At 44.8% G+C, this 25,892-nt stretch overlaps 1 protein-coding gene across 2 annotated transcripts in view; it reads left to right on the top strand.

Annotated features, from left to right (window-relative positions):
• The first annotated feature begins 18,674 nt into the window (after positions 1-18,674).
• The window catches only part of LOC117978610 (centrosomal protein 20), a 36,504-nt gene continuing 29,286 nt past the window's right edge, over positions 18,675-25,892 (top strand). Inside the window, exon 1 of one of the 2 annotated variants that reach the window (XM_063597577.1) lies at positions 18,675-22,605. The gene's annotated coding sequence lies outside the window, so the exon portion shown is untranslated. The remainder of the gene's footprint in view (positions 22,606-25,892) is intronic. The other variant, XM_063597578.1, reaches the window with a different exon arrangement.

Below are 25,892 nucleotides of genomic sequence, written 5' to 3'. Positions count from 1 at the left end.
TGTAGCCAGGCATGGTGGTGGGTGCCTATAATCCCAGCTACTTGGGAGGCTGAGGCAGGAGAATGGCTACAACCTGGGAGGCGGAGGTTGTAGTGGGCTGAGAATGTGCCATTGCATTTCAGCCTGGGCGACAGAGTGAAACTGTTTAAAAAAAAAAAAATGTCGACTCTTCAGGCAGGGCACGGTGGTTCTTGCCTGTAGTCCCAGCACTTTGGGAGGCCAAGGCGGGCGGATCACGAGGTCAGAAGTTCGAGACCAGCCTGGCCAATATGGTGAAACCCTATCTATACTAAAAATACAAAAAGTTAGCTGGGCATGGTGGTATATGCCTGTAATCCCAGCTACTCGGGAGGCTGGGGCAGGAGAATCGCTTGAACCCAGGAGGCAGAGGTTGCAGTGAGCCGAAACCGTGCCATTGCCCTCTAGCATGGGCAACAGAGCAAGACTTTGTCTCAAAAAAAAAAAAATTTAAACTGTTTATACTTTTTGACTTAGCAATACTTTTTTTTTTTTTTTTTGAAACGGAGTCTTGCTCTACCGCCCAGGCTGGAGTACGATGGTGCAATCTCAGCTCACTACAACCTTCCCTCCCAGGTTCAAGCAAATCCCCTGCCTCAGCCTTCTGAGTAGCTGGGACTACAGGCATGCACCACCACACCTGGCTAACTTTTTTGTATTTTTGTAAAGATGGGGTTTCGCCACGTTGGCCAGGCTGGTCTTGAACTCCTGACCTCAGGTGATCCACCTGCTTCAGCCTCCCAAAGTGCTGGGATTATAGGCATGAGCCACTGCACACGGCCTAACAAACATACTTAATAAGTAAATCATGGAGTGTGTAGCAGGTGAGAAAGGCAGTGACGAGAACTTGCGATGCGGGGTGGAGGTGAAGGAGGGTTGCAATTTTAAGCAGAGTGGTCAGGGTAGGCCTCACGGAGAAGGTGATATTTGAGCAAAGCATTAAAGATCATGAATAGGACACCTCCCACTCTTGTTCTAAGTTGGAAATTCACCAGGATTTACTTTTTCCTTTTTCTTTGTTCTAGAGGCAGAGTTCTCACTATGTTGCCCAGGCTGGTCTTGATCTCCTGAGCTCAAGCGATCCACCCACCTCAGCCTCCCAAAGTGCTGGGATTACAGGTGTGAATCACTGCACCCAGCACTGGGAGACACTTGTGAGGGGCCTGGCATCCAGCAGGCTCTGAAGGACGGTCGCTATTATTGTTCATTTTAGTTCTGAAATGAACAGGAGCTCTCAAAGCGCTTACCTAAGGAAGATGTCTAAGAGCATTGCAGTTTGCAAATGAAGAGTGGGCAGGGTTTGGGTTATGGTAACTGTTTTATGTGCCTCCCCAGAAAGGAAACAAAGTATTTGGTCAGCGGGGAAGGTTTCCACCTGTGCATCCTGTTTGCCAGCGAGCCTGCCGGCCCCTGTGGCAACCCACCCATTGTGTTTCCATCAGCGTAACTGCATGTGGGAGGCTCCTCTGCACTCTCAGTCCTTGAAAAATCCCCCACAGGGCCTCCCCGATTAGGCAATGATAAAGCCATTGGTGTGGTTAGATCCCTCCTGGGACAGGATGTTAACAGCAGCTCCTGAACCATGGGAGCTGGTCCCTGTCAATGTCACGGAAACAGAACAAGAGGAGGCTTCAAAGAAATCAGTTGCCCGCACTCCCTGATTGCAACCAGGCCTTATCTAGTGCCTTTTAAAAATGGCCCTGACCCTTTCTTCTTATTTATTAAATTATTATTTATTTATTTATTTATTTATTTATTTATTTTTGAGACAGGGTCTTGCTCTGTGGCCCAGGCTGGAGTGCAGTGACTCGATCTCTGCTCATTGCAACCTCCGCCTCCCAGATTCAAGCGATTCTCCTGCCTCAGCTTCCCAGTAGCTGCGATTACAGGTGCCTGCCACCACACCCGGCTAATTTCTGTATTTTTAGTAGAGACAGGGTTTTGCCATATTGGCCAGGCTGGTCTCCAACTCTCTGGCCTCAAGTGATCTGGCCGCCTCAGCCTCCAAAAGTGCTGGGATTACAGGCCTGAGTTCCCGTGCTCGGTCTCTTATTACTTTTTAAAATGAGACAAGGCCCCACTCTGGTTTTGCCACGTTGCACAGGCTGGAGTGCAGTGGTGCGATCACGGCTCTCTGCAGCCTCAACTTCCTGGGCTCAGCTGATTCTCCCAACTCAGCCTTTCAAGTAGCTGGTACTACAGGCACTCACCACCACGCCTGGCTAATTTTTGTATTTTTTGTAGAGTCGGGGGGTGGTGTCTTGCCATATTGCCCAAGCTGGGCTCGAACTCCTGGGCTCAAGCGATCCGCCCACCTCGACCTCCCCAAATGCTGGGATTACAGGCATGAGCCACCATGCCTGGGCCCTGACCTCTTCTTCAGGGTAACAGATATCGGCTAGGATCTGCTGTGGCTTCTACGTTCCCTTAAGCAAAGAGACGTGCTTCTTCAAGGGGAGAGGAGAAAAAATAGATTTCAACCCAAAGCCAGTATAAGCACCCCAAGAGAGGTCAATAAAGTCTCAATTTGGAGGTGAGGAAAGCCTTTATTGGCGCCCAGGACATTGGTGTTGGGATTAGAGGACAGACTAGTGGGGTTTTGACACACACAAACGAAGGATGGTGTCTTAGGCACATGGCACAGCAAAGAAAAAGGCTTGCAGGCTGTAACTATGGGACATATTCAAGCTGTCCTAAGCAGTTCCTTTTGTCTGAAGTATCATGATAAAGAAAATAATACATAATAGTAATAACAAACATTCTTTATATGCCGAGACCACTTTTATAAAAATCATAGTAATAAGGGTAATTTAACACAATTGGCTGGGCACGGTGGCTCACGCCTGTAATCTCAACACTTTGGGAGGCTGAGGCGGGCGGATCACTTGAGGTCAGGGGTTCAAGACCAACCTGGCCAACATGGTGAAACCCTGTCTCTACTAAAAATAGAAAAATAAGCCAAGCATGGTGGTGCACGCCTGTAGTCCCAGCTACTCCAGAGGCTGAGGCACTAGAATTGCTTGAACCATGGGGGCAGAGGCTGCAGTGAGCTGAGATCAAGCCACTGCACTCAAGCCTGGGCAACAGAGCGAGACTCTGTCTCAAAAATACAAATTTAATATTATTGACTCTATCTTGTTTTCACTATGCTAAATTGTTTTTCTTTATTTTTGTATAGAGGCCACAGTACTCTTTTTTTTTAGAAAATGAATTTTTTTGTTATTGTTTAATAATTAAAACCAGCCAGATGTGGTGGCTTAAGCCTGTAATTCCAACACTTTGGGAGGCTGAGGTATGAGGATCACTTGAGGCCAGGAGTTCGAGTCCTGCCTGGGCAACAAAGTGAGACACCATCTCTATAAAAAATTTTTAAAATTAGCTGGGCATGGTGGTGCATGCCTGTAGTCCCAGCAACTCAGGAGGCTGAAGCGAGAGGATCAGTTAAGCTCAGGAATTTGAGGCTACAGTGAGCTATGATTATACCATTGCATTCCAGTCTGGGTGACAGAGTGAGACCTTGTCTCTAATAAATTAATTAATTAATAAAAATTTTAAAATTGAAAGAAAGTCTTACAAGTCTATAAGATCTACTGTCTGTTATGTCTATGTTTATATGTGCCATGAATATATAATATTTCACTATTGAAATATATTTTTAAAAGCTCTAATCAGTTGACTTAACCACTTAAATTGAATATTTTATCAAAAAATAAAAACTTTAATTTAAATATCTTTTAGTTCACATGACTTTAATAATCTTTAGTAAATAAAGACAGTTTTTCAATTATTAGTAAAATAAAAACATCTTCAGAATGTGAACATTTGGTGTAAATTAGACAAGTCTGGTATTGTCTTTACTAAGACCTTTCAGGTCCTAAACTACTTTTATAAATTTTTTTCTTAGACTGGGACTCACTCTGTTGCCCAGGCTGGAGTACAGTGGCATGCTCACTGCAGCCTCAACCTCCCTGGGCTCAGGTGATCCTTCCACCTCAGCCTTCCAAGCAGTTGGGACTATAAGCACGTACCACCATGTCTGGCTCATTTGTGTATTTTTAGTGGAGATCGGGTTTTACCATGTTGGCCAGGCTGGTCTCTAACTCCTAGGTTCAAGGCATCCACCAGCCTCTGCTCCCAAAGTGCTAGAATTATAAGCATGAGCCACCGTGCCTGGCCCTTCTATAATATTTTAAATAATTGTTGGACTTGTCTATTTTAAAGCCCTTAGATTGTAGATAAGGCCTGGGGATGTGTAGAATTAACCATGTCCCCTGCCTATCCTAAAAAGCATCATATATTATTGACATATATTATTACTGTCCTAGACTCTGTACCTGGTACATAATTAAAATTGCCTACCTCCTTAGTTTTTCATTAAAAATAAAAGTTAGTAATGGCTGGGTGCAGTGGGTCACACCTGTAATCCCAGCATTTTGGGAGGCCAAGGCGGACAGATCACCTGAGGTCAGCAGTTTGAGACCAGCCCGGCCAACATGGCGAAACCCTGTCTCTACAAAAAATACAAAAATTAGCTGGGCATGCATGGTGGTGCACACCTGTAGTCTGAGGTACTCGGGAGGCTGAGGCAAGAGAATTGCTTGAACCCGAGAGGCAGAGACTGCCTAAGAGTTAACATTATAATATATGTAATTAAAACTACTAAAGGAACAATTTTACATACAAAGGTAAAATTTAGTTTTTTAAACAAAATTTTCATGTAATATTAAAAAATAGTAAAAAAATTTTTCTTTGCAGGAGAGACAGATTCAGTTAGCCTCATACTGTCTTTATTGGGTCTTGTTTAAAACACTGAGTCTCACATCTGTTGAAAAATAAGTCTTTGCCTCTTGAAAATTTTTGAGTTATCGGCTAGGCGCAGTGGCTCACGCCTGTAATCCCAACACTTTGGGAGGCCAAGGCAGGTGGGTCCCTTGAGGTCGGGAGTTCGAGACCACCCTGGCCAACATAGTGAAACCCCATCTCTACTAAAAGTACAATAATTTGCTGGGCATGGTTGTGGGCACCTGTAATTCCAGCTACTCAGGAGGCTGAGGCAGGAGGATTGCTTGAACCCAGGAGGTGGAGGTTGCAGTGAGCCACGATCACGCCACTGTACTCCAGACTGAGCGACAGAGAGAGACCCTGTCTCAAAAAAAAAAAAAAAAAGTTGAAATTATACAAAGTACTTTTGGCCGGGTGCGGTGGCTCACGCCTGTAATCCCAGCACTCTGGGAGGCCGAGGCAGGCGGATCACCTGAGGTCAGGAGTTTGAGACCAGCCTGGCCAACATGGTGAAACCCCATCTCTACTAAAAATACAAAAAGTAGCTGGGTGTGGTGGCGGCTGTCTATAATCCCAGCTACTTGGGAGACTGAGGCAGGAGAATTGCTTGAACCCGGGAGGCGGAGGTTGCAGTGAGCTGAGATCACACCATTGCACTCCAGCCTGGGCGACAGAGAGAGACCCCGCAAAAAAAAAAAAAAAAAAAAAAAAAAAGGGAATTTCTTCAACCACAACGGAATAAAACTAGAAATCAACAAGAGAAAGAAAATTTTTAGATTCACAAATATACGATTATGTAGAAATTAACATAAACAATGAGTAAAATAAGACATCATAAAAAAATTTTTTAATATTTTGAGATGAATGAAAAAGCAGTACGACTTACCAAAACTTATGAGATGCAGCAAAGACAATGCTCAGAGGGAAATTTATAGCTGTAAACACCTACATCAAAAATGAAAGAGGGCGGGCGCGGTGGCTCACGCCTGTAATTCCAGCATTTTGGGAGGCTGTGGCGGGTGGATCACCTGAGGTTGGGAGTTCAAGACCAGCCTGACCAACATGGAGAAACCCCATCTCCACTAAAAAGACAAAATTAGCTGGGCATGGTGGCACATGCCTGTAGTCCTTGCTACTTAGGAGGCTGAGGCAGGTGGATCACTCGAACCCGTGAGGCGAAGGTTGTGGTGAGCTGAGATCGTGCCATTGCACTCCAGCCTAGGCAACAAGAGTGAAACTCCATCTCAAAAAAAAAAAAAATGAACACTTGAGGCCAGGAGTTTGAGACCAGCCTCAGTAATATAGCGAGACCTATCTGTATGAAAAATACAAATAAAAAATCTAGCCAGGCATCATGGCACATGCCTGTGATCTCAGCTACTTGGGAGGCTGAGGCAGGAGGATCACTTGAGCCCAGGAGTTTGAGGCTACAGTGAGCCATGATTGCACCACTACACTCCAGGTTGGACAACAGACCAAGACCTTGTCTCAAGCAAAAAAAAGAAAGACAGATCTCAAATAAATAATACATTCTTCCAACTTATATGATTAGAAAAAGATCAAACTATGCTGAAAGCAAGCAGCAGCAAAAAAACAATAAAAACTACAGTGAAGATAAATAAAATATAGTATTCTATAAAAGCAATAGAGTCATCAAAACCAAAAACTGGTTCTTTTACAAATCAGCAAAATTGCTAAACTTTTGGAAATACCGATCCCCCCAAAAGAAGAATGGAGATGACCCAAACCACTAAAATCAGGAACCAAAGATTACTACAACCCTTACAAAAATTAAAGATTATAAGAGAATACTATAAACAATGACATGTCAATTAATTGAATACACCTGGATGAAATGTACAAATTTCTAGAAACACACAAATTATCAAGACTAACCCAAGAAAAACTAGGAAGTCAGAATAGATCTATAACAAGGAAAGAGATGGAATTGGTAACAATTTTTTAAAGTTCTGTAAGGAAAAGCTCAGGACCCGATGGCTCCATTGGTGAATTCTACCAGGTATTTGAATAATTAAGGCCAATTCTTATTAAAATCTTCCCAAAACTAGAAGAGGAGGCAACATTTCTGACCCACTCTATGAGGCCAGCATTACCCTGATACCAAAGCCACACAATGACATTACAGGAAAAGGAAACTATAGACCAATGTCCCTTATAAATATAGATGCAGAAATCCTAAAGAAAATACTAGCAAATCAAATCCAGCAGCATAGAAACATATTATACATATGTGTTAACAGATGAGACTTATCCCAAGAATGTAAGGGTGATTCATTATAAGAAAATCAGGGCAGGGCGCAGTGGCTCACAACTGTAGTCCCAGCTACTTGGCATGCTGAGGTGAGAGAATCGCTTGAGCTGGGGAGGTTGAGGCTGCGGTGAACCATGTTTGTGCCACTGCACCCCACCCTGGGTGACAAAGTGAGACCCTGTCTCAAAAAAGAAAAAACTCAGCCAGGCACGGTGGTGCACGCCTGTATTCCCAGCACTTTTGGCAGGCTGAGGCAGGTGGACCATTTGAGGTAAAGAGTTCAAGATCAGCCTGGCCAACACGGTGAAACCCCATCTCTACTAAAAATACAAAAAATAAAAATAAATTAGCTGGGCGTGGTGACACACGCCTGTAATGCCAGGTGTTAGGGAGGCTGAGGTAGGAAAATTGCTTGAACCCAGGAGATGGAGGTTGCAGTGAGCCACTGCCTGGGAGACTGAGTGAGTCTCCATCTCAAAATAAATAAATAAATAAATAAATAAATAAATATTATTCACAACATTAATAGAATTAAGGGATAATGTAGAAAACAGCCTTTGACAAAACCCAACACCTTTTCAGGATTTAAAAACAAAACAAAACAAAACAACAACAATAACAACAAAGAATACTGAAATAATAAAGACCAGAAGAGAACTTCTTCAACAGGATAAAGGGCATATATAAAAAACTTACACCAGGCCAGGCATGGTGACTCACTCCTGTAACCCCAGTACTTTGGGAAGATTCCTTGAGCCTAGAAGTTTGAGACCAGCCTGGGCAACATAGTGGGATGCTGGCTCTATTTATTTATTTTTATTTATTTATTTTTTGAGACAGAGTCTCGCTCTGTCGCTCAGGCTGGAGTGCGGTGGCATGATCTCCTCTCACTGCAAGCTCTGCCTCCTGGGTTCAGGCCATTCTCCTGCCTCAGCCTCCCGAGTATCTGGGACTACAGGTGCCCGCCACCACGCCCGGCTAATTTTTTTTTTGTATTTTAGTAGAGATGGGATTTCACTGTGTTAACCAGGATGGTCTCTATCTCCTTGACCTCGTGATCCGCCTGCCTCGGCCTCCCAAAGTGCTGGGATTACAGGCTGAGCCAGCGTGCCCGGCCTGCTGTTTCTATTTATAGAAAGAAAGAAAAAGAAGAAAGAGAGAAAGAAGGAAGGAAGGAAGGAAGGAAAGAAAGAAGGAAGGAAGGAGAAAGAAAGAAAGGAAGAGACTTACACCATATGCAACAGTGAAAGGCTTACAAATTTAAAGATTTCCCCACAAAGACGAGGAACAACACAAGGATGCCTGCTTTTACCACCTCTTGTCAACATTGCACTTTAATGTTTTATTGATTGATTGATCTATTTTTTATTGATATATGAATGGATTTTTTTTCTTTTTTTATTATACTTTAACTTCTACGATACATGTGCACGACGTGCAGGTTTGTTACATAGGTATACATGTGCTATGTTGGTTTGCTGCACCCATCAACTCGACATTTACATTAGGTATTTGTCCTAATGCTCTCCCTCCCCACCCCCACTACCCCCAACAGGCCCCAGTATGTGAAGTTCCCTGCCCTGTGTCCATGTGTTTTCATTGTTCAGTTCCCACCTATGAGTGAAACATGTGGTGGTTGGTTTTCTGACCTTGTGATAGTTTGCTAAGAATGACGGTTTCCAGCTGCATCCATGTCCTTGCAAAGGACATGAACTCATCCTTTTTTATGGCTGCATAGTATTCCGTGGTGTAGATGTGCCACATTCTCTTAATCCAGTCTATCATTAATGGACATTTGGGTGGCTCCAAGTCTTTGCTATTGTGAATAGTGGCACAATAAACATATGTGTGCATGTGTCTTTATAGTAGCATGATTTATAATCCTTTGGGTATATACCCAGTGCAGGGATTGCTGGGTCAAATGGTATTTCTGGTTCTAGATCCTTGAGGAATAGCCACACAGTGTGTGGCTATTGAGCAGAATGGTTGAACTAATTTACACTCCCACCAACAGTGTAAAAGCATCCTATTTCTCCACACCCTCTCCAGCATCTGTCGTTTCCTCACTTTTTAATGATCGCCGTTCGAACTGGCGTGAGATGGTATCTCATTGTGGTTTTGATATGCATTTCTCTGATGACCAGTGATGATGAGTATTTTTTCATGTGTCTGTTGGCTGCATAAATGTCTTCTTTTGAGAAGTGTCTGTTCATATCCTTTGCCCACTTTTTGATGGGGTTGTTTGTTCTTTTCTTGTAAATTTGTTTAAGTTCTTTGTAGATTCTGAATACTAGCCCTTTGTCAGATGGGCAGATTGCAAAAGTTTTCTCCCAATCTGTAGATTGCCTGTTCAGTCTGATGATAGTTGCTGACCAGGATGCAGCATCACAGGTTGATCTTGGACTGCTTCGCTAGCAGTGACCAAGGCTCTGTGGGCGTGCGACCTGCCGAGCCAGGAACGGGAGAGAATCTCCTGGTCTGCCAGTTGCTAAGACCGTGGGAAAAGCACAGTATTTGGATGGAAGTGTACCATTCCTCCAGGTGCAGTCTGTCACTGCTTCCCTTGCCTAGGAAAGGGAAATCCCCTGAACCCTTGCACTTCCTGGGAGAGGCGACACCCTGCCCTGCTTCAGCTCACCTCTGTGGGCTGCACCCACTGTCCAACCAGTCCCAATGAGATGAACCAGGTACCTCAGTTGGAAATGCAGAAATCACCTGTCTTCTGTGTGGATCTCGCTGGGAGCTACAGACCGGAGCTGCTCCTATTTAGCCATCTTGGAAGTGACTCATCTATTTTTATTTATTTATTTTTGGAGACCGCTTCTCTTTCTGTCACCCAAGCTAGAATGCAGTGGCACGATCTTGGCTCACTGTGGCCTCTGCCTCCTGGGTTCAAGCAATTCTCCTGCCTCAGCATCCCAAGTAGCTGGGACTACAGGTGTCGGCCACCATGCCCAGGTAATTTTTGTATTTTTAGTAGACACAGGGTTTCACCATTTTGGCCAGGCTGGTCTCGAACTCCTCACCTCAGGTGATCTGTCCACCTCAGCTTCCCAAAGTGCTGAAATTACAGGCGTGAGCCACTGTGCCTGGCTGAACATTGCCCTTTAATGTTTTAAATTGTAGGTTTTATTATTATCTACCTATGCTGAGGCCAACAAATTAGGAGACAACTGTCATTGAAAAGGTAGTTTGCAGCTGAGCGTGGTTGCTCATGCCTGTAATCCCAGCACCTTGGGAGGCCGAGGTGGGTGGATCACTTGAGGTCATGAGTTCTAGACCAGCCTGGCCAACATGGTGAAAGCCCATCTCTAGTAAAAAATACAAAAATTAGCTGGGCGTGGTGGGGGCACCTGTAGTTCCAGGTACTTGGGAGGCTGAGGCAGGAGAATCACTTGAACCCAGGAGGTAGAGGTTGCTGTGAGCCAAGAGCATGCCACTGCACTCCAGCCTGGGCGACAGAGCAAGACTCCATCTCAAAAAAAAAAAAAAAAAAAAAAAGAAGATCAACGCACAAACATCAGCCACATTTCCATAAGCTAGCAATAAACAATCAGAAAGTAAAATTAAGAAAACAATTTCACTTCCAATAGAATAAAAATAAATAAATTTAACCAAGTAGGAGTAACACTAGTGCCCTGAAAACTACAAAACGTGGCTGAAAGCAATTACGAAGACCTAAATAAATAGAAAGCCGACGTCACATGTTGATATGGTTTGGCTCTTTGTCCCCACCCAAATCTCATCTTGAATTGTACTCCCATGATTCCCACGTGTTGTGGAAGGGACCCAGTGGGAGATAATTGAATCACGGGGGCAGTTTTTCCCGTACTGTTCTTGTGGTAGTGAATAAGTCTGACAAGATCTGATGGTTTTATAAGGAGAAACCCGTTTCACTTGGCTCTCATTCTCTCTCTTGCCACCGCCATGTAGGAAATGCCTTTCGCCTTCCACCATGATTGTGAGGCCTCCCTAGCCACGTGGAACTGTAAGACCATTAAACCGCTTTCTTTTGTAAACTCCCCAGTCTTGGTTATGTCTTTATCAGCAGCATGAAAACAGACTAATACACGTGTTTATGAATTAGAAGACTTAATATTGTTAAGATGATAATACTATCCCAAAGTGATCTATGGACTTGATATAATCCCTATGAAAATCCCAACGTCCTTGTTTGCAGACCTGGAAAATTCAAACCTAATATTCACATGGTATTGCACCCAAGAGCCAATCTTGAGAAATGAGCAGAGTTGGAAGACTCACACTTGGTGATTTCAGAATTTACTACAAAGCCACAATAATCAAAAGGTGTGATACTGGTATGAGGATAGGCATATAGATTAGTGGAATAGAATTGAAAGTCTGGAAATGACCCATACATCTATAGTCAATTGATTTTTTCTTTTGAGACAGCATTTTCTCTGTTGCCCTGGCTGGAGTGCAGTGGCGCAATCACAGTTCATTGTAACCACTACCTCCTGGGCTCAAGCAATCCTCCCACCTCAGCCTCCCACATAGCTAGTAGCTGGGAGTATAAGCACGTGCCACCACACCTGGCTAATGTTTTTTGTTTTTAGTAGAGATGAAGACTCGCCATGTTGCTGAGGCTGGTCTCAAACTCCTGGGCTCAAGCAATCCTCTCACCTTGACCTCCCAAAGTGCTGGGATTACAGTTGTGACCCACTGCACCCAGTGTGGTCAGTTGGCTTTTTGTTGTTGTTTGTTCGTTTGTTTTTTTTCGAGATGGAGTCTTGCTCTGTCACCTAGGCTGGAGTGCAGTGTCGAATTCTTGGCTCACTGCAACCTCCACTTCCTGGATTCAAGCAATTCTCCTGCTTCAGCCTCTCAAGTAGCTGGGACTACAGGCACCCACCACCACGCCTGGTTAAGTTTTGTATTTTTAGTACAGATGGGCTTTCACCCTGTTGGCCAGTCTGATCTTGAACTCCTGACCTCAGGTGATCCACCCACCTCGGCCTCTCAAAGTGCTGGGATTACAGGTGTGAGCCACCATGCCCAGCCAGTGAATTGGCTTTTGACAAGCGTGCCACGGCCATTCAATAGGCGAAAGAACAGTTTCCCTCTCTCTCTTTTTTTTTAAATTTCAATAGATTTGGGGGTACAAGTGGGTTTTGGTTACATAGATGAATTATATAGTGGTAAATTTTGAGATTTTAATGCACCCATCATCACCCAAGTAGTTACACATGTACCCAACATGTAGTCTTCATCCATACCCTCCTCTCATCCTCCCCCTTCTGAGACTCCAAAGTCCTTTATATCACTCTGTATGCCTTTGGGTACTCATAGCTTAGCTCCTACTTATAAGTGAGGACATACAATATTTGGTTTTCCATTCCTGAGTTACTTCACTTAGATTAATGGCCTCCAGCTCCATCCAAGTTGCTGAAAAAGACATATTTTTTTTTCTTTTTTTTGAGATGGAGTCTTGTTCTGTCATCCAGGCTGGAGTGCAGTGGCATAATCTCGGCGCACGCAACCTCCACCTCCCGGGTTCAGGCAATTCTCCTGTCTCGGCCTCCCAAGTAGCTGGGACTACAGGTGCACACCACCATGCCTGGCTAATTTTTACACTTTTAATAGAGACAGGGTCTCGCCATGTTGGCCAGGCTGGTCTTGAACTCCTGACTTCTGGTGATCCACCCACCTTGGCCTCCCAAAGTGCTAGGATTATAGGCATGAGCCATCGTGCCCAGCCTAAAAGACATAATTTCATAGAACAGTCTCTTCAACAAATGACCCTGGGACCATGAGATATCCACATGCAAAAGAATGAAATTGGACTTTGAACTCATGCCATAATATTAACATCTAAATTATAAAAGTTAAAACTATAAAATACTTAAAAGAGAGCCTAGAGGGAAATCTTCATTATCTTTGGCTTGGCAATGGTTTCTTAAATATGACACCAAAAACACAAGTGACAACAGCAAAGGTTGAGAAACTAGACTTCATCAAAATTAAAACCTTTTATACATCAAAGAACAGTATCGAAGGACAGAAAAGGCAGTTCACAGAATGAGAGAAAATATTTGCAAATCACATATTTGATAAGGCTCTACTATCTGGAATATGTAAAGAACTTTACAACTCAACAACAAAAAAAACAAAGCACCCAGTTTTTAAAAATGGGCCCCAGATTTGAAGACATTTCTCCAAAGAAGATATACAAATGGCCAACAAGCACGTGAATAGATGCTCAACGTCATTCGTTATTAGGGAAATGCAAATAAAAACCACAAAGAGATGCCACTTCACACACAATAGAATGGTTATAATTTTTAAAAATGGAAAATTACAGCCAGGCGCCATGGCTCACGAGGTCAGGAGTTCAAGACAAGCCTGGCCAAGATGGTGAAACCCCATCTCTACTACAAATACAAAAAAATCATCCAGGCACAGTGGCAGGCCCCTGTAATCCCAGCTACTCAGGAGGCTGAGGCAGGAGAATCGCTTGAACCCGGGGGGCAGAGGTTGCAATGAGCCGAGATCACACCACTGCACTCCAGCGTGGGCGACAGAGTGAGACTCTGTGTCAAAAAAAAAAAAAAAAAAAAAAAAGGAAAATTACAAGCCTGATGGGGATATGGAGAAACTGGAAGCCTTGTACATTGCTGCTAGGAATGTAAAATGGTACAGCCTCTATGGAAAACAGTTTGGCAGTTCCTCAAAAAGTTGAACATAGAATTACAATATGACCCAGCAATTTAATGCCTGGGTGTATACTAGTATACAGGTGTTCAAACATTAACTGGCACACAAATGCTCATAGCAGCACTATTCGTAACGGTCCATAAAGTGGAAACAAATCAAATGCCCATCAATTAACGACTGGATAAATAATATTTAGTTTATCTATGCAATGGAATATCATTCAGACATGAAAAGGAAGAAAATACTGATGCATGCTACAACTGGGATGAACCTTGAAAACATCATGCTACAAAAAAGAACCCCAGTCAGGCGCAGTGGCTCATACCGGTAATCCTAGCACTTTGGGAGGCCGAGTTGGGCAGATTGCTTGAGCTCAGTAGTTCCAGACCAGCCCAGGCACCATGGCAACAGCACGTTTCTACAAAAAAAATACAAAAATTAGCCAGGGGTGCTGGTGCACACCTGTAGTCCCAGCTACTTGGGAGGCTGAGGTGGCAGGATCTCTTCAACCTGGGAGGTCAAGGCTGTAGTGAGCCATGATATGAAAGAAAAGAGGAAAGAAAAAGAAAAAGAAAGGAAGAAAGAAAAGAAAGTAGAAAGAAAGAAAGAAAAAGAAAGAAAAAGAAAGAAAGAAAGAAAGAAAGAAAGAAAGAAAGAAAGAAAGAAAGAAAGAAAGAAAGGGAGAGGAAGGAAACAGACACAGACACAAAAGACCACATATTTTATGAATATATTTATATGTGATGAAACACACGGAATAAGCAAAGCCAGAGAGACAGGAAGTAGATTGTGGTTCTCAGGGCCTAGGAGGAGGGGCGGAATGGAGAATGTTTGCTTAATGGTTATGGTTTTTTGTTTTTTGTTTTGCTTTTTGTTTTTTTCTTTTGTTTTGCTGTGGTAAAAATGTTCTAGATAGTGATGATAGCTGTGGAACATTGTGAATGTGACAAAAAACAGTGAACTATTCATTTTAAATGGTGATTTTTTTTTTTGAGACAGGGTATCACTCTGTCACCCACGCTGAAGTACAGTGATCATAGCGCACTTCAGCCTCCTGGGCCCAAGTGATCCTCCTGCCTCAGCCTCCCTAGTGGCTGGAACTACAGGCACACACCACCATGCCTGGCCCCAAAGGGTGATTTTTAAAAATGTTTTGTGAATCTTACCTCAAAAAAAGAAAGAAGGCCGGGCGCGGTGGCTCACGCCTGTAATCCCAACACTTTCGGAGGCCGAGGTAGGCGGATCGCCTAAGGTCAGGGGTTCAAGACCAGCCTGGCCAAAATGGTAAAACCCCATCTCTACTAAAAAATACAAAAATCAGCCAGGCGTGGTGATGGGTGCCTGTAATCCCAGCTACTTAGGAGGCTGAGGCAGGGAAAATTGCTTGAACCCAGAGGCGGAGGTTGCAGTGAGCCAAGATTGTGCCACTGCACTCCAGCCTGAACGACAAAGCTAGACCCTGTCTCAAAAAAAAAGAAAAAAAAAAGAAGGAAGGAAAGAAAAAAGAAAGAGAGAGAGAGAAAGAAAGAAAGAAAGAGAAAAAAGAAAGAAAAGAAAGGAAATGTAACTCAAATCAGGCTAATGAGATACGAGGAGAGTTTTGTTAAATGTTTCCGAGGAAGTTCTTCCTGGCGCTCTGGCAGAGATCCTGGAAGTCGTTCTATTTTCTCCTCTGAACATTGTAATCCTTGAATATAAGGCCTCAAACAGTGGTGATCATCCCACCAACCCTTAAAAAAATGGTGCCTGTCTGTGGTCCTCATGAAATGGGCACTTGCCCAAAATTGTGCCCTGTGCTATGGAAGTGCCGAGTAGATGATTGGGGGCTGACATTCAGCCCGTATGTGTGGTTGTATCTTTCCGAAAAAGGAGATTTTTTTTGTTTGTTTTTAAGGAAATTGTCTGCTGCGCAGAGGAATCTCTCTCTCTGTTCATCCGTCCATGGCCCATCCATCTGACCATCTATCCTTCCACCCATCACCCATCCACTTGTCAATCTATTCATTCATTCATTCATTCAGTTGTCCATCCATTCATCCACCACCCATCCATCCATTCATCCACCTGTCCATCCATCCATCCTTCCATCACCCATTCAACTCATCCATCTATCAATTCATTCATCTGTCCATCCATCCATCCACCCATCCATCTCTTTATTCCTCATTCATTCAATACTAGAATATTCAAAGTCCCATGTCAGGTTTTTTGTTTTTTGTTTTTTGTTTTTTAAGACAGGTTGGCTCTGTTGCCCAGGCTGGGGTGCAGTGGTCCCATCTTGGCTCACTACAACCTCTGCCTTCTGGGATCCACCTCAGCCTCTCGGGTAGCTGTGACTACAGGCATGCACAATCATGCCCAGCTAATTTTTGTATTTTTTGTAGAGACGAGGTCTTGTTATGTTGCCCAGGCTGATCTCAAACTCCTGGGCTCAAGAGACCTACCCACCTTGGTCTCCCAAAGTGCTGGGACTACAGGCGTGAGCCACCACATCAACTGGAATACCTTTTTCTAATTTGGTTAAGATGACCATATATTACAAGTGGCCAGCCTGGGGTAAGCCATGAGAATATAAAGAAAGATAGCCACAGTCACAGGCATAAGTCAACCCTTAAACCTGCCAAACTGACCAGGCATGGTGGCCAACGCCTGTAATCCCAGAACTTTAGGAGGCCAGGTGCTGGATCACTTGAGGCCAGGAGTTCAAGACCAGCCTGGGCAACATGGTGAAACCTGGTCTCTACTAAAAATACAAAACTTAGCCAGGCAGGTAGTCCCAGCTACTCAGGAGGCTGAGATGGGAGGGTGTCTTGAACCCACAGGTGGAGGTTGCAGTGACCCAAGAGATCACGCCACTGCACTCCAGCCTGGGCAACAGAGCTAGACCTTGTCTCAATAAATAAATAAACCTGTCAAACATCTAGACTTCTGGTTATGTTTAAGATTAATCTTTTTTTTGGCCAGGCGTGGTGACTCATGCCTGTAGTCCCAGCGCTTTGGGAGGCCAAGGTGGGTGGATCACTTCAGGTCAGGAGTTCGAGACCAGCCTGGCCAACATAGTGAAACCCCCTCTGTAAAAAAATACAAAAATTAGCCAGGCGTGGTGGCACGCGCCTATAGTCCTAGCTACTCAGGAGGCTGAGAATCGCTTGAACCCAGGAGGCAAAAGATGCAGTGAGCCAAGATCGTGCTACTGCACTCCAGCCTGTGCAACAGAGAGTGACTTCATCTTAACAAAAGAAAAAGAAAAAGAAAAAACATAGGCTAGGCACGGTGGCTCACGCCTGTAAACCCAGCACTTTGGGAGGCCAAGGCGGGCAGATCACAAGATCAGAAGTTCGAGACCAGCCTGGCCAACATGGTGAAACCCTGTTTCTACTGAAAATACAAAAATTAGCTAGGTGTGGTGGCACATGCCTCTAGTCCCAGCTACTCAGGAGCCTGAAGCAGGAGAATCGCTTGAACCCGGGAGGCGGAGGTGGCAGTGAGCCAAGACCATGCCATTGCACTCCAGTCTGGGTCACAGAGTGAGACTCCGCCTCAAAAAAAAAAAAAAAAGAAACAGAAAAAGAAAAGAAATTGATATTTTAAAACCAGTAAGAGAGTTTGATTTGCAACCAAAAAAAAAAAAAAGTTTAACCAATAGGAGGTTATTTTGTTTTAAGAGCAGAAAAAATAGGATGAAAATAAATCAGATAGGTAGCTACCTATTTGACACATTCCTCCAGCTTACCCTGAATAAACCTGCCCAAGTATGTCCACTATCCATCCATCCCCTGAAAGGGACTGAGGAAGATCTATTATCTAGACAAATTCTTCTGGGACATAATATTTGGACATTTTAAACTTCCCCATAATCTGTCATGCATTTTCTGTTTGATTCATCATTGATCGACAAGCCAATTACTGTTCTTACCTACCATTTTATATTCAGGGACATTTAGTTCTTTTTTTCTTTTTTTCTTTTTTTGGTGAGACGAAGTGTCAATCTGTCACCCAGGCTGGAGTGCAGTGGCGTGATCTCAGCTCACTGCAACCTCCACCTCCCAAGTTCTCATAAATGTTTTCTAGAGTTTTTTGGAACCCCAAATTTAATATGACATTCAGACCAAGATGCAATAAACAAACATTTATTGATCACAAAAAAAAGAGAGAAGGCTAGGTGCAGTGGCTCACACCTGTAATCCCAGCACTTTGGGAGGCCGAGGTAGGTGGATCACTTGATCTGCCAGAAGTTTGGGGCCAGAAGTTTGGGACCAGCCTGGGCAACATGGCAAAAACCAGTCTCTACTAAAAATACAAAAAGTTAGCTTGGAGTGGTGGTGTGTGCCTGTAATCCCAGCTACTCAGGAGGGTGAGGCTGGAGGATCACTTGAGCCTTGGAGGTGGAGGTTGCAGTGAGCCAAGATTGCGCCACTGCGCTCCAGCCTGGGTGACAGATCGAGACTCTGTCTCAAAAAATAAGAAATGAAAGAGAGAGAGAAGGAAGAGAGGCCAGATGAAGTGCTGGAGGCTTCTGAAGTGGTACGTAAGAACCAGGAATGGAGAATGTGTAGTTAGGGACAGGAAGAGAAAAATCCTAACCATAGTGTCTTTATTTATTTATTTATTTATTTATTTGTTTTTTGAGATGGAGTCTCACTCTGTTGCCCAGGCTGGAGTGCAGAGGCACAATCATGGCTCACTGCAACCTCTGCCTCCCAGGTTCAAGCCATCCTCCTGCCTCAGACCCTCTAGTAGCTGGGATTACAGGCACGTGCCACCATGCCCGGCTATTTTCTGTATTTTTAGTAGAGATGGAGTTTCGCCATTTTGGCCAAGGTGGTCTCAAACTCCTGACCTCGGGTGATCCACCCGCCTCAGCCTCCCAAAGTGCTAGGATTACAGGCATGAGCCACTGCCCCCACCGATGGTGCCTTTAAACAGTACTCTTGATTGAAGGTGACAGAAATTCAAATTAGCCTAAACCATCATGTATTGGCCCATGAATCTAAAATGTCCAGTGGCAGAGCTGGCTTTGGTCATAGTCCAGGAGCTCAATGGTCTGTGTCACTTCGTTCTACTTTCTCTTTGTTGGTGTCATTTCAACAGGTTATTCTCTGGCAGAGGCAAAGGTGACACCCAACACTCCTGCCTCTATCCTACCTAGCAACCCCAAGGCAATACACTCTGTCTTGTCCAATAGCTGCAGCAGATGTCTTGGGTTTGAGCCTCATTGGCCCTTCTGAGTGTCACATGACCACACTCGAACCAATCAGTGAGACTGGCGAGGCTGGGTGAACCGTCTTGAATGGCTAGACGTGGGTCTTAACACCCACCCCTGCAGCCAGCCCCACTGAGAGGGCTGAGGGCGGGTGAGTCAATGGTTCCCCAAAGGGAATTTAGGGTACTGTTTCTGAAAAAATGGACAATGAAGGCTGAGTGGAAACAGCAGTCATGGAAAGCACACAACAGACAAGTGCCTTTCTCTCTGCCTCTGCCACTCAAGGCCGCCTTAAGTTCCTCCAGTGTGCTAATTGTTCCCCCGGGTCTTTTGAACATGTTGTTCTGTGTTTTTTGAATGCTCTTCCATACCTGTGCCTAAGTAACACCTGCTTATCCTTCAGCTGTCAGCCCCAACATCATCTTCTCAGGGAAGCTGTAGCACTTGTATTTTCCAAAAGTGGCCACAATTATTCATTCATGAGTAGATGCTCAATAATATCTTTTGAATGAACGCATGCATGAATAAAAGGTTAAAATGTAAACAAAGTGATCTTACACTCTTATTGAGAAGGGTGGCCTGTGTTCCCTTCCGTTGAATCCAGATGAGCTTGAGGCTACTGTGGAACTGACATGGTGTGACTTTTTTTTTTTTTTTTTTGAGATGGAGTTTCACTCTTGTCACCCAGGCTGGAATGCAATGACGCAATCTCGGCTCACTGCAACCTCCACTTCCCGGGTTCAAGCGATTTTCCTGCCTCAGCCTCCCAAGTAGCTGGGATTACAGGCGCATGCCACTACACCCAGCTAATTTTTGTATTTTTAGTAGAGACGGGGTTTCACCATGTTGGCCAGGCTGGTCTCTAACTCCAGACCTCAGGTGATCCATCCGCCTCAGCCTCCCAAGGTGCTGTGATTATAGGTTTGAGCCACTGCACCTGGCCAATAATATCTTTTGAATGAATGAATGCATTAATGAAAGGTTAAAACGCAAACAAGGTGACTTTGACACTCCTATTGTGAAGGGTGGTCTGTGTTCCCTTCCCTTGAATCCAGACAAGCTTGAGGCTACTGTGGAAGTGACATGGTGTGACTTCTGAAACTGGTCATAAAAGGTGAAAACCTGGCCGGACATCGTGGCTCACACCTGTAATCTCAGCATTTTGGAAAGATGAGGCAGGAGGATCACTTGAGACCAGGAGTTCAAGACCATGGAGGAGTGGAGTGGACTGGGCTGTGACCTGCCAAGGGCAACAAGCAAGACCCTGTCTCTCTCTCTCTCTTTTTTTTTTTAATAAAGATGCCAGCCTGGCCAACATGGCAAACCTAGCCTCTACTGAAAATACAATAATTAGCCAGGCGTGGTGGTGCTCACTTGTAGTCCCAGCTACTCAGGAGGCTGAGGCACAAGAATCACTTGAACCCAGGAGGTGGAGGTGGCAGTGAGCCAAGATCATGCCCATGCACACCAGCCTGGGTGACAGTGAGACTTTGTCTCAATTGAAAAAAAAAAAAAAAGATATGAAAAGCTCCCACTTGGCTCTCTTAGGATGCTCCATCTTGGAACCCAACCACCATGCCATAAGGAAGCTCAAGCAGCCCCTGGAGGGGGCCCCCATAGAGAAGAACTGGGATCCCTGCCCACAGCCCTGGCTGAGTTCCCACCTGACAGCAAATACCAAATTGCCAGCCATGTGACTGAGCCATCCACAAAGTGGACCCACAAAGTGGGTCTTCCAGAATCTTGATAACATTGTACTCAGTGACAAAAGCCAGACACAATAGGCCACGTAGTGTATATTCCATTTGAAGTGTCTAGAGCAGACAGATCTATAAAGACAGAAGATAGATGAGTGTTTCCAGGGACTAGGGGAAGAGGGAATAGAAGAGACTGCTAATGGTATATGTTCTGTTGTTGTTGTTCTTGTCGTTGTTGTTTAGAAACAGGGTCTCATTCTGTCACCCAGGCTGGAGTGCAATGGTGCGATCATAACTCACTGCAGCCTGGAACTCTCGGGCTCAATTGATCCCCCTGCCTCAGCCTCCCGAGTAGCTGGGACCACAGGTGTGCGCCACCACATCCAGATAAGTATAGGATTTCTTTTTAGGGAAAAGGAAATATCGTGGAATTAGATAGCAATAGTTGTACAATCCTGTGAATATACTAAAAAACATGGAATTGTATGGTTTCACATGGTGAAATTTATGGCATGTGAATTATATCTCAGAGACAACCAAAAAAAAAGTGGGTCCTCCGGCCCCTGTCAAGCTGCCCCATGTTGAGCATGGCATGTGGAACACAGACTTGCTGTCCAGGCCACATCCTGCCCAAATTGCAGATTTGGGGGTGAAATCAATGATTGTTGTTATTTTAAGCCACTAAGTTTTAGGACAGTTTGTTGCATAGAAACACATGCTGTCCAACCTGGCTAACTTTGTGAAACCTCATCTCTACTGAAAACACAAAAATTAGCCAGGTGTGGTGGCACACGCCTGTAATCCCAGCTGCTTGGGAGGCTGAGGCATGAGAATCGCTTGAACCTGGGAGGCAGAAGTTGCAGTGAGCCGAGATGGTTCCACTGCACTCCACTAAAAATACAAAAATTAGCCAGGTGTGTTGGCACATGCCTGTAACCTCAGCTACTTGGGAGGCTGAGGCATGAGAATTGCTTGAACCTGGGAGGTGGAAGTTGCAGTCAGATGAGACGGTGCCACTGCACTCCAACCTGGGCAACAGAGCAAGACGCCATCTCAAAAAAAAAAAAAAAAAAAAAAAAGGAAAGAAAAAAGAAAAAGAAAGAAAGAAACACATGCTGATATGGAAGCCTTCCATAACCACCAACCTAGGCTAGGTTATGGCCCCTGTCTGTCTCAGAATCTCTGCATTTTTCATTATAGTATTTATCTGAGTTTGTAAATAAGTATTTGATGAATTGCTGCCCTTTCTCTTGGCCAGTGAGCTCTGTGTGAATAGGGACCATGTTTACTTTTTTGAGACAAAGTCTTGCTCTGTTGCACAGGCTAGAGTGCAGTGGTGTGATCTCAGCTCACTGCAACCTCCACTTCCTGGGTTCAAGCGATTCTCCTGCCTCAGCCTCCCAAGTTGCTAGGATTACAGGCATGTGCCACCACCATGCCCAGATAATTTTTGTATTGTTACTAGAGACGGGTTTTGTCATGTTGGCCAGGCTGGTCTCGAACTCCTGACCTCAAGCGATCCACCCACCTTTACCTCCGAAAGTGCTGAGATTACAGGCATGAGCCACCTCACCCAGCCAGGATTCTGTTTATTATATTTACTCTAGTATCCTTAGTGCCTGGTACATAGTAGATGCTCAATAATATCTTTCGAATGAATGAAAGGTTAAAATGCAAAGAGATTTAGGGTCCAAGTGGAGGGTTCCTAGGGTCTTCCTAGTTGAGTAGGAGACAGAGTGACCAAAGAGCAGGTGGAAGATGGAGGTGAGGTAGAGGATTTGCGGAGAATGGAGAACATCTGGGAAGGGGAGAGGAAGGATGAGGAATTTGACAAGAGAAAACTGGAGCATAAATATGTTCTTACACACCTAATCCAGGCCGTCTGGTGTTGAGGCGACAAGAATGGAGACCATGGAGGAGTGGAGTGGACTGGGCTGTGACCTGCCAAGGGGGGAATGGTGAGGAAATAGCCACTTTTGTGTGTGTGTGTGTGTGTGTGTGTGTGTGTGTGTGTGACAGGGTCTAGCTTTGTCCCCCAGGCTGGAGTGTAGTGGCATGATCTCGGCTCACAGCAACCTTAGTCTCCTGGGCTCAAGTGATCCTCCCACCTCAGCCTCCCAAGTAGCTGGAACTACAGGTGGGTATCACCATGGTCAGCTAATTTTTGTAATTTTTGTACAGATGGGGTTTCGCCATGTTGCCCAGGGTGGTCTTGAACTCCTGAGCTCAGGTGATCTGCCCACCTCAGCCTCCCAGAGTGCTCAGATTACAAGCATGAGCCACTACGCCCAGCCCACTTGTCGAGTGCCTATTATGTCCTAGGCACTGTGCTAAGTTGTTGCATGCATTAGTTCATTTTATTTATTTATTTATTTATTTAATTTTATTTAACTTTTTAAAATTTTATTTATTTATTTAACTTAACTAAGTGCTCTTCATGCATTAGTTCATTTTATTTATTTATTTATTTAATTTTTTTGAGACAGAGTTTCACTCCTGTTTCCCAGGCTGGAGTGCAATGGCGCCATCTTGGCTCACTTCAACCTCCCAAGTTCAAGTGATTCTCCTGCCTCAGCCTCCCAAGTAGCTGGGATTACAGGCACCCGCCACCACACCTGGCTAATTTTTGTATTTTTAGTAGAGATTTAGTAGAGTAAAGTGCTGGGATTACAGGCATGAGCCACTGCGCCCGGCCCATCTTATTATTATTATTATCATTATTATTATTATTATTAGTTTTTGAGATGGAGTCTAGCTCTGTCACTCAGGCTGGAGTGCAGTGGCACAATCTCAGCTCACTGCAACCTCCACCTCCTGGGTTCAAGCGATTCTCTTGCCCCAGACTCCCGAGTAGCTGGGACTACAGGTGCAAGCCACCACACCTGGCTAATTTTTGTATTTTTAGTAGAGATGGGCTTTCGCCATGTTGGCCAGGCTGATCTCGAACTCCTGACCTCAGGTAATCCACCCGCCTCGGCCTCCGAAAGTACTGGGATTACAGATGTGAGCCACCGCACTTGGCCCATTAGTTCATTTTAGCCACGATAATATCCCAGGAGTTAGGTACTATTATGGCCTCCTTTTAATAGCTGTAGAAATGGAGGCTCAAGGACGTGTGTGGTGGCTCACACCTGTAATCCCAGCACTTTGGGAGGCCAAAATGGGCGTATTACTTGAGGTCAGAAATTTGAGACCAGCCTGGCCAACATGGCAAAACCCCATCTCTACAAAAATACAAACATTAGCTGGCATGGTGGTGCATGCCTGTAATCCCAGCTGGTCGGGGGGCCAAGGCAGGATAATCACTTGAAACCAGGAGGCAGAGGTTGTAGCAAGCCAAGATTGCACCACTGCACTCCAGCCTGCACAACAGACGGAGACTCCAACAAAGAAAGAGAGAGAGAGAGAGAGAGAGAGGGAGAGAGAGAGAGAGAGAGAGAGAGAGAGAAGGGGAGGGGAGGGGAGGAGAGGGGAAAGGGAAAGAAAGAATGAAAGAAATGGAAGCTCAGAGAGGTGCTTTTTTTTTTTTTTTTTTTTTTTTTTTGCCCAAGGCCACACAGGTACCCAGGATTCACCATCCAGTTCAGTGTAACAACAGAGCTTGCGCAGATAACCAGGATGCTGCAGTGGGGCTCTAGGTGGAAAATCAAAGCTTCAAGATCAGGGACATGTGTGTAAGAATCTTCTCACGAACCAGTGCAGCAGGGAGGGTCCAGTCATGGAACCAGGTGCCACCTCACCTGGCTGAGTTCAAGATTGGCTCTAACCCAAATCACCTGCAAGACCTTGAGCAACATACTTAACCCTTCTCTGCTTCAATTTTATTTTTGTTACATTGATCAAAAGTCAGAAAGGAAAGGAAGTCCTCATTGGTACAGAGGTTAGGAAAATTGGAAGAGATTTTGGAGAGGGTATCAGGTTTATCCTACATTCTTTATCAGTATGAAAAAGTCCTCCTTTGGGCTTTTTGTTTGTTTTGATTTTTGTTTTTTGTTTTTGGGGTTTTTTTGAGACAGAGTCTTGCTCTGTCGTCCAGGCTGGAGTGCAGTGGTGTGATCTCGGCTCACTGCAGCCTCCGCCTCCCAGGTTCCAGCAATTCTCCTGCCTCAGCCTCCTGAGTAGCTCGGACTACAGGCGCCCACCACCATGCCCAGCTAATTTTTGTATTTTTAGTAGAGACAGGGTTTTGCCATGTTGGCCGTGCTGGTGTCGAACTCCTGACCTCAGGTGATCCACCCACCTCGGCCTCCCAAAGTGCTGGAATTACAGCGTTGAGCTAGCCAAAAAAGTCTTCACTTGGTTAAGCACAGTGGCTCACACCTGTAATCTCAGAACTTTGGGAGGACAAGGTGGGAGGATCACTTGAGGCCAGGAGTTCAATACCACCTTGGGTAACATAACAACAATTTGTCTCTACAAAACATTAAAAAATAAAAAAAAATTAGCCAGGTGTTGTAATGGTATGCACCTGTAGTCCCAGCCACTCAGGGAGGTTGAGGTGGGAGAATCGCTTGAGCCCAGGAATTCAAGGCTACAGTGAGCTATGATTGTACCACTGCACTCTAGCCTGGGCGACAGAGCAAGACCCTGTCTAAAAAAAAAAAAAAAAAGGCCAGGCACAGTGGCTCACGCCTGTAATCCCAGCACTTTGAGAGGCTGAGGCGGGTGGATCACTTGAGGTCAGGAGTTTGAGACCAGCCTGGCCAACATAGTGAAACCCTATCTCTACTAAAAATACAAAAAATTAGCCGGGCGTGGTGGTGGGTGCCTGTAGTCCCAGCTACACAGGAGGCTGAGGCAGGAGAATCACTTGTACCCGGAAGGTGGAGGTTGCAGTGAGCCAAGATCACGCCATTGCACTCCAGCCTAGGCAAGAAGAGCGAAACTGCATCTAAAAAAAACAAAACAAAACAAAACAAAAAACTCTTCACGCTAGGATCTGTGAGTTCATAGAACAACTACACATCATAGATTTGTCTAGTCCAGCCCAAGTATCAAATACTCTGTCTACTTGCTGGACAGATGAAACTAAAGGACCTTGAACCGGGCATCAGACTGTTTTTGCATCTGGCCAAGTCTCTTTCCAGCTGTTTGACCTTGGGCAGTTCCCTTTAACTCCCTAAGGCTTGCTTTCTTCATCTTAAAATCAGGATGACAGTAGCGTCTACCTCTTGAGATCGCATGAGAAATAAATGCAATGATGCATGAATAATGTTTCATACTGTATCTAGTATAGGGTGAGTAC

The sequence above is a fragment of the Pan paniscus genome, chromosome 18 (assembly GCF_029289425.2).
Source record: "Pan paniscus chromosome 18, NHGRI_mPanPan1-v2.0_pri, whole genome shotgun sequence".
NCBI classification, from domain to species: domain Eukaryota; kingdom Metazoa; phylum Chordata; class Mammalia; order Primates; family Hominidae; genus Pan; species Pan paniscus.
Note: the sequence above shows the minus strand (reverse complement) of the source record. Positions and strands in the feature narration are given on the sequence as shown.